This window comes from Diadema antillarum, unplaced genomic scaffold, assembly GCF_040938485.1.
Source record: "Diadema antillarum isolate AM-2024a unplaced genomic scaffold, OU_Dant_1.0 seq00000672_RagTag, whole genome shotgun sequence".
Lineage (NCBI taxonomy): Eukaryota > Metazoa > Echinodermata > Echinoidea > Diadematoida > Diadematidae > Diadema > Diadema antillarum.
Window position 1 is genome coordinate 374419 of NW_027271579.1, and position 8445 is coordinate 382863.

Here is an 8445-nt window from a genome sequence, read left to right on the forward strand (position 1 = left end):
CGATGGCAGTGGCAAAGTGGTAATTTCTGTTTTTATAGAACAGAACCTGGCAAACGGATTAGAACTTCGGCGAAAAGCGGAAACTTCCAGGGATCAGCCGATCAGGCAAAAACTGCACAACATTGAGCACCATGAACAGCAAGTTATCCAATATCCAGCATTACTTTATGAAAGAGATTGAGACAAAACAAAGTGAAGAATGTGAATGGCAGAGGATCTCTGACCCCCTGAGTCTGACGCCCAATGTCACCGTCCAACTCAAAACCCAGAAAAAGTAGGCCAAAATAAATTTCCACTCTTCTATATTATAGCTTGAAAAAATATGTAGGCTCTAAAGCAAAAATGGGAATGTATAATTTGTTAAAACTCGACGGTCGTAACTCATTTAAAGAATGATTGAAATAAGGAAGAATTACTTTCATATCAAAGAGAGAAATATAAAATGGTTTGAAAGAACTGCTAATATTTCGATCTCGTTTTTGTTTTATCAAACTCGCTAATTTTTTACAATAGGTAGGGGGAAATTACTCTCCCAGATAAGACAAACATTAAAAAAAAATGAGTCGGTCAACCCAAATTTTACATGTTTTAGTCCATTACAGGGAATTCTAATCTGCGACTTTTTCACGGTAGGCTAGCCGGGCAGTCATCCATATACCCGAAAATCACAGCGAAGGTCCTGTGCCAAATTCAGACGATGAGTCTGAAGATAGACCTATACAACTATTACTTACAGAGGTGGATCAGTGAACTGTTAAAAGGAATCACAAAATTACCATTGCTTTTTATTCTGTTTTCGAGGACAAATAGAAAAATACAGTAAATATGTCGAATATCATCAATTTAAGAATTACCTTATGAAAGTCACCCCTTTTAAATTACACAGAGAACGTAGTGTAACCATTATCACTTGTCTCTTTGAGATTATTTTGGAGGCTTTAAGAAAACCACGGTCTGGCTGACAAAATATGTCGAGATAAACCAGAATGGTTTCCTGGTTTGCATGTTAATTTAGTCTTTTCTTTAGTCTTTTACATTTTGATCAATGACCAATGACGAACTGATGGAATAGTATTCTCAATACAGAAAATTTAAAGGAGACCTCCAGATATTTTCAGATATACATTTGAACAACTATAAATTAGTTATATTGAGGACAGAGTTTCAGAATTTGTGATAATTGGGATGAACAATAAGAATATTTTCAAAATTTAGAACAAATTGCATTGAACAAGGATGATGACATGGCAGAGTCACCATAAGAATGCATGAGTTGGGGCTCAAGGAAGCAGAACAAAAGAAGAAGGCATGCATAGATTATACACAGGTGAACTCGCAAGCAAACGTTATTGTACTGAAATTACAGTGCTGCATTTCTGAAATAATGTGAACCTCCTATGTCATCATCCTTGTTCAGTGCAATTTGTTTAAGATTTTTAAAGTATTGTTTCTCTGCTCAAGAACCACAATAAATTCCATAAACCTATACATGGAGTTGTCGATTTATGTACTACATGATGTGAAATTATGAAAATCGTCTGGAATGTCCCTTTAAATAACGTTAATTTCATACCTACCAAATTTCACGTGAGACTCACGCCTCGGGGTCTTTCTCATGCTCATATCCTGACAAACTATTTTTTCACCTCTCGCAGAATTCCCCCCCCCCCCTCTCTCTCTCTCTCTCAAAAAAGATCACGTCAAACAAACAAGCAAACATGGCTTTCCAACCACCAAAAAAGCCACATTTTGAGACAGCATTTTTCAGCAGAATAAGCCAAACCATTATAGGCCTATTTAGTATATCGCATGACTTACAGCGTAGAAATGTTGTGGCTCATTAAGTAGGTATCTTACTGAGCGGCGAACGTTTGCGAACGTACCGAATTTGAGCTTCGCCAACTTTTCTGACGAATGTTTGCGAAAAGTCAGGGTTCGCTTCCGCCATTACCGACGGTTAGCGACTTTTAACGATGTTTAGCGACGATTAGCAACACTTGAGCGAATCTTTGCGAAAGTGTCTGCGAAACACAGGTGGTGACTATTAGTGACTGTTAGCAAATAGTATACGGTCTGCTATGTCGAAATATTGGATCCCGTGAGATTTTCGTGCCAAAATTGATTTTTTTTAGCTAACTTTGTCAATTTTGGGGTGCTGAATCCAAAAAACTTTGGTTCCATTTTTTTTCGACCACGTCTTCAGCCGCCATTTTGAATTTCAAAATGGCCGCCATAGCAAACTGTATTTTGACCCAGTTCTCATAATGTGAGCATCAATGAAGGTTCAAATTTGATGCAAAAAGCATGTTTATGATGTCAGACATTCTGATACACCATTTCCTGTTATTGTAGAGTGTTTTGATACAATTTGAGGGCTGCCATCTTGAAATTCAAAATGGCCGCCATAACTAACTGTGTTTTTACCTGTATCTCAGGTTGTAAGCATTATGGAAAGTATAAATTTGAGGCAAAAAGCATGCTTATGATGTGACAAGTGACATGTGACATGATGTGACATGCTAATATATACATTTTTGTTTTAAATGATGGATCATTTTGGTTAGCGGCCATCTTGAAATTCAAAATGGCCACCACAGCATATGTAATTGGGCCTATATCTGGAGTCGTATGCAGTGTGTAAGGTTCTAACTAGGGGCAAAGAGCATGCGTATGCTATCAGACTTTCTGAAACATCTTTTTCTGTCCATTTTGATATTATACTAGTAGGTGGCCATCTTGAAATTCAAAATGGCCGCCATACCAGGATGCATATCTTGACCAATATTTCATGTTGTAAACAATACAGAAAGTTCACATTCCGGGCATAAACCGGGCTCATGATGTTGAACATTCAGATGCACTTTGATCCCCTCCGTAAAATTGCAGATCATTTTTGAGGCTGCCATTGTATCATTCAAAATGGCTGCTTTTCAGCTAATATCTATGGTTACAAGCAACTTTTAGGCATATCAATGTTTATGGAGGTGTACATTGTACATTCTTTTACAAACATACACGCACATAATCATACATTCTGTAATAATGGATTATTCGCATTGGCTGCCACTCTTGAAATTCAAGATGTGGATTTCGACCCATATTTGGTGCTGAAAGATCTTTACCCTGCAAACTCAAGCATGCTGGAGCACTTTCATGTAGGACCTACAAATATGTGGAAGTGAATCACTTCAATAAATAGTATTATCATTGCATAGACGGAACTGTTTCCTGCAGGTACACTGCCACATTGAAATGCAAAATGGCTGCCATGGGAAACAATCCTTCAAGAGCATTGCATTTGGGCAAAATTTGTGAATGGGAAATCATGTGATTCTGGTGTCAAAGCAAATGACTTTCAAAAGTGCCTAAATAACTGTGTCTGAGTGACTAAATGCTCCCATTTAGACGATTTGGTTGTGGAGTTTAAATAAACAATATTAGCCGTGTGGGTATACTTGAAAATTTATCGGAAATTTACTTAGTTAATGTCTTCTAGGCTCGTTCCCTGCATGTGTTTTTGAAGTCACAGCACTTGTATAGGGCTGAACACAGTGGAGCATTGGTTCTAAATTCTTCCAGAAACAATGACTTTTGCATTTCTTGCCATATGAACATGATAATGAATTCTGTGGCTACCATTGGTGTAGGGAGCTCAAAGCATTTAATTGCACAGTTTATGTATATCCGCTTGAAATAACGACAATGTACCATATTATATTCCCCTGAAGTAGAGGCACAAATTAGGTTGTGAAGGTTTACAAGGTTTGTTCTCTGGATGTGTTGTATCAAGATTCTACGAGAGCAATTGTCCAGGTTGAAGTCATCTACGCCCAACTTCTGGAAGGCATGGACTGTCTCATTGCACATTCTGCATGATTCAAGGCTTAGAGAATTCTTGATCCATCTGCTCTTTGAGACATCCTCAAATTCTCAACTTCAGCCTTTGCCATGAAAGGCATGAGCAAGCAGACCTTTGTTTTTCGCAACAATTTGCAGAACATAATCTCTCAACAGTGTCAATTGTACTTTATCATCTTCTTTTCCAGTGATGGAGCAGACAACGTGCTATGCAGTTGCAAAAGTAAAGCAAAGATCCATTAGGAGAATGAAAATGTCAGTGTCTATGCGTAATAATCATCAATATCTCTGAAATTCTCTGTTGCTCTTGAAGTAGCATCTAATACATGCAATGGAATGAGGATATCAGCTTCCTCGTTGTGACAGGTGACAGCTCCCATGGCATCTTTGATGAACCCTTTGTTTCTTTTTTTTCCCTGTTCTGTGTCAGATGGAAAAGAAGGCCATAAAATTGTGAGATGGAGAGTGATTGTGGAATTACTTAGAACAGTAGAACTTATATAACTTCCGATAATTGTATCGTCCAGTAATGACTGGATAATGACAAGTTTATCAGATTGTTGTACTGGTAGAAGCGTTATAAGAAGATTGTGGCCCTCTTAAGCTTACGACTTTTGATTCAATCTTACACAGAATATTTCAATTGCAAGAGCTGAATGCCTGGCCTTTCTCATATTATCCCAGACAGATCTTTTCTCATATTATCCCAGACAGGTTTTTTTTTTTTAATTTTTTTTTAAATTCTTTCAGATACAAATTCTTAGTACAGAACATGAAAACTTTCTTTTTCATCCCTTTCTAGAATATCCTCCTTGAACGTTTCCGATATCTGATTGCCAAGCACCATATTCATAAGTTTCAATGCAGTGGCAATTTTTGAGATTGCCCTCGTGTGATGATGTTCTAAATTGTTGAGGAATTCTTATGCATCCAAAGTGCCAAAGAACTGAGCTATTATTGCTCCTTTGTAGTTTTAGAATCATTGGCGGTACATCAGTAAGCATCTTGGAAGTCTTGATAATTAAGGATGACCCACACAAGGGCAATCAGGTAAAATCTACTCATTGGCATTCCTTATTCATTCTGTGTTATTCCAGAAATACATCCAGCAATTATGAGCTCCGTGGTCAACAAACACGCCTGTGAATGGGATGCCTGGTAGGGTGACTATGGCATTTTTGCCATTGCGAGACTTTTACTTGTTTGTCTTTATTCTCTCGAGGCAGTATCAAGTTTTTGAACCTCACCTTTAATCGCATTGATCAATGCTTGCTTTTGTAATGACTGGGATTAAAAACAACTATTAACAAGGTTCCATGACAACAAATAATGTCTTGCCTGAGAGTTAAAACAAATCACGTGTACGCGAACCACATACCCGCTTGGCTATTATGGGATGTGGGATGTAACGCTTACACGCTTACCCACACTTATGGGAAGTGGTATGGGACCCTTCCCCCCCCCCCCCCCCCCCACGCAGTGTTTGCCCCTCAGGATGGCTTGATGACGTCATTGGAACCTCGTCCTTACAGTCTGAATTTATGGCGGCAATTTTGAATTAAGAGATGGCTGTCGTTCTGCGTGACCTGAAAATGAATTCGGTCTAACTAGGACAATTTTGGCAAATTCATGTATGGCGGTTACCACAGTATTACATTTATATGTTTTTCTTTGGCCACCACCTTGAATTTCAAGATGGTGGCCTATCTAATGATCTACTATAGGAAACAGCTGTACTGGAACGTTAGACACCACAAGCATGTGCATTACTGAAACTTTGATGCTCCTACAATAATTGCAACATGAGATATGCGTAAAATCGCTACGGCGGCCATTTTGAATTTCAAGATGGCAGCCTAGTAATTGTATCAAAACAATCCACAATATCAGAAAATGATATATCAGAGTGTCTGACATCACAACCATGCATTTTGCACCAAATTTGAAGCTTCTACAATGCTCACTTAATGAGATATGGATAAAAATACAGTTTGCTATGGCGGCCATTTTGAAATTCAAAATGGCGGCTGAAGACGTGGTCAGAAAAAATGGAACCAAAGTTTTTTGGATTCAGCACCCCCAAATTAACAAAGTTAGCCAAAAAAAATCAATTTTGGCACAAAAATCTCACGGGATTACATAGTAGCCTCTACTAAAATGTTAGCGACAGTTTTGCAAACATTAGCAACTGTTTACCAATCCCTTGCGACAGTTTGCGAATGTTTTGGGACCTGGAAAAGTACTAGGCGATTATGTATAGTCAGAGCCATAAAACGAACGTACAACCTTCCACTGGAATCAGATCTCTTGTGACCAAAGATAGATTTCCAGAATATGGAAATGAATTTCTGCCAAGTAGAGGCTGCTATCCTCGAAGAGTTGCTTTGCATGGCTGCTGCTACTGCTATCGTGCAGCTTAAGAGAAAGAAAGAAGATGAAGAAAAACAAGAAAGGAAGAAGAAAAGAGAGATTTTTTTGGGTCAGAGAGTTGTTGTTGCAGAGGAAAAACTTTGGTCAATACGAAAAGCTTTTGCAACAATTACATGATGGAGATGTCAAGAGCTTCAAGAACTTTCTATACGACAAATTTCTCTCAATTGGTAAATCTTATATTGGAACCATATTGATACTTGTTCGCTAGCAGTGGCGAATCATTAAAAAAAAAGTTTAGCGACACCGTATAACAACCGTTTGCGAATTCTTACGAGTATTTTGCGAATGTTTGCAACCGTTAGCGAAAATACAAATTCGCAAAGAAATTTTGAACATGTTCAAAATTTCTTTGCGACAAGAAACTACTTTAAAAAACCATTTGCAAACTTTCTTGCAACTGTTAATGAACCTTTTGCAACCTTCTACGAACCCAGGCGAAATCCAAAATTCGCTAAGTTCACAAACGTTCGCCTCTCAATGAGATACCCTTAACCCTAAAGGGGCCGGGCTTTTTTGGCTATACCAATGCTCAGACCGGGGGGGGGGGGGGGGATGGATTTCTCCCCCTCCCCCCTGAGATCTCGGCCATTGGTGGTGCGATCGCGATGAAATTTTGCATGCGTGAGACCCACGGCATAATCTACAAGATTGTGTCATAAGATTTTTTTGAAACTATCAATTCTTAATTTATGCAAATTAAGCTCAAGATGATATTTTAGCCTAATTAAAAGCATTGAGAGTCTAATTTTTGATCTGCAAATCTGTTTTAGCATATTCAACAATTGTACATCACAAAAACCTTCCAAAACTCTTTTCAATTCTTATGTATTGTATTGTTTTCAGAATTTCTTATGTATTTCGTTGTTTTTCAACTTTTGTTTTTTCTTTGTTTTTTCATTGGAAAGTGTCACTGACCACTTTTCTACCATAATTAGCACAAAATTAATCAATGAAAGTAATTAATTGTAAAAATAATCAGGTTTTTATGACTTTCATGACAAAACACTGTTTTCCATAGGAAATGTACACAAAATCACAAAATTGTGCCCGTTTTGGGGCGACATTCCGGTACGAAAATGGGCGTGGCTTCGCAAAAGTATGCGCGGACGTTGCAAATTTGATCTCAAAAGTTGCGCGAGACTTGAACGAAGAAAGTCAAGAAGCCTCGCGACGAGGCCTTCTCGCGTTACAGATTTATAGCGCGAAACCGTCGGGGGGGGGGGGGGGGCGGATTCCGCCTCCCCCCCCCCCCCGGCCCTTTTAGGGTTAAAGGATGGAGAAAACCCCTCTCCCACACCCTATACCCACGTTCGGTCGCTGCGTTCCTCGTTCTGCGCTGACGCACAAAATCTTACACCTAGCTATGCTCTGACATTGACATCTTTCTTCTTTTTTTAACGGACGCCGTCGAGTGGATTTTTTATTATTTATCTATTTACTGTTAGTAGGTAGGTGCACGCTACTCTAGATTCGTGGCTAATGAACAGCAAATACAGTACATGTATTCCTAAGATAAAACATAGTTGTAGGTCCACATCTTGACCACTATCGTGAATATCAACATTCACTCCCTCGCCCCCCCCCCCCTTGTGAAAAAATTGCCCATTGTGGCACTAAGTGATATGCATATTTTTTCTGCGCTCCCCCCCCCCCCCCCAAAAAAAAAGGGGGGATAAGATTGCTCACTACGCCTCTGGTTGTCATGTACATGATGACATTTTGATAAGAAAAAATATCCTGTAATATACCATTACAGGTTCACAAGAACAGTTTAATATATCGTGGCAGAGTACTGGTATATTTATAAATTGTGATTATACGAGTCATTTCATTCTAATCATTGCTGGTTAAATATCCACTTTTAGATGACTGAGTAAATATCGGTATCAGGTTCGGATCGTGATTAGAATGAAGACGCAGGGAGTGCTTACACCAAGCTGTAATGGTGCCAAGTAGACGGTGGAATATATGATAAAACAGAGCAACCACAGAATTGTAGCTGATTGCTTTGACGGAGAGACGAATATTTCTGGGATTTTTTTCTGTTTTTACTACCAAACTGGAATTTTGTAACTTCATTTTGTTAAAATTTACTTGGAAATTAATCTTGACAGTGTGTTGTTCGTGTGAAAGCAGAAAAATCAGAGAAGTAAG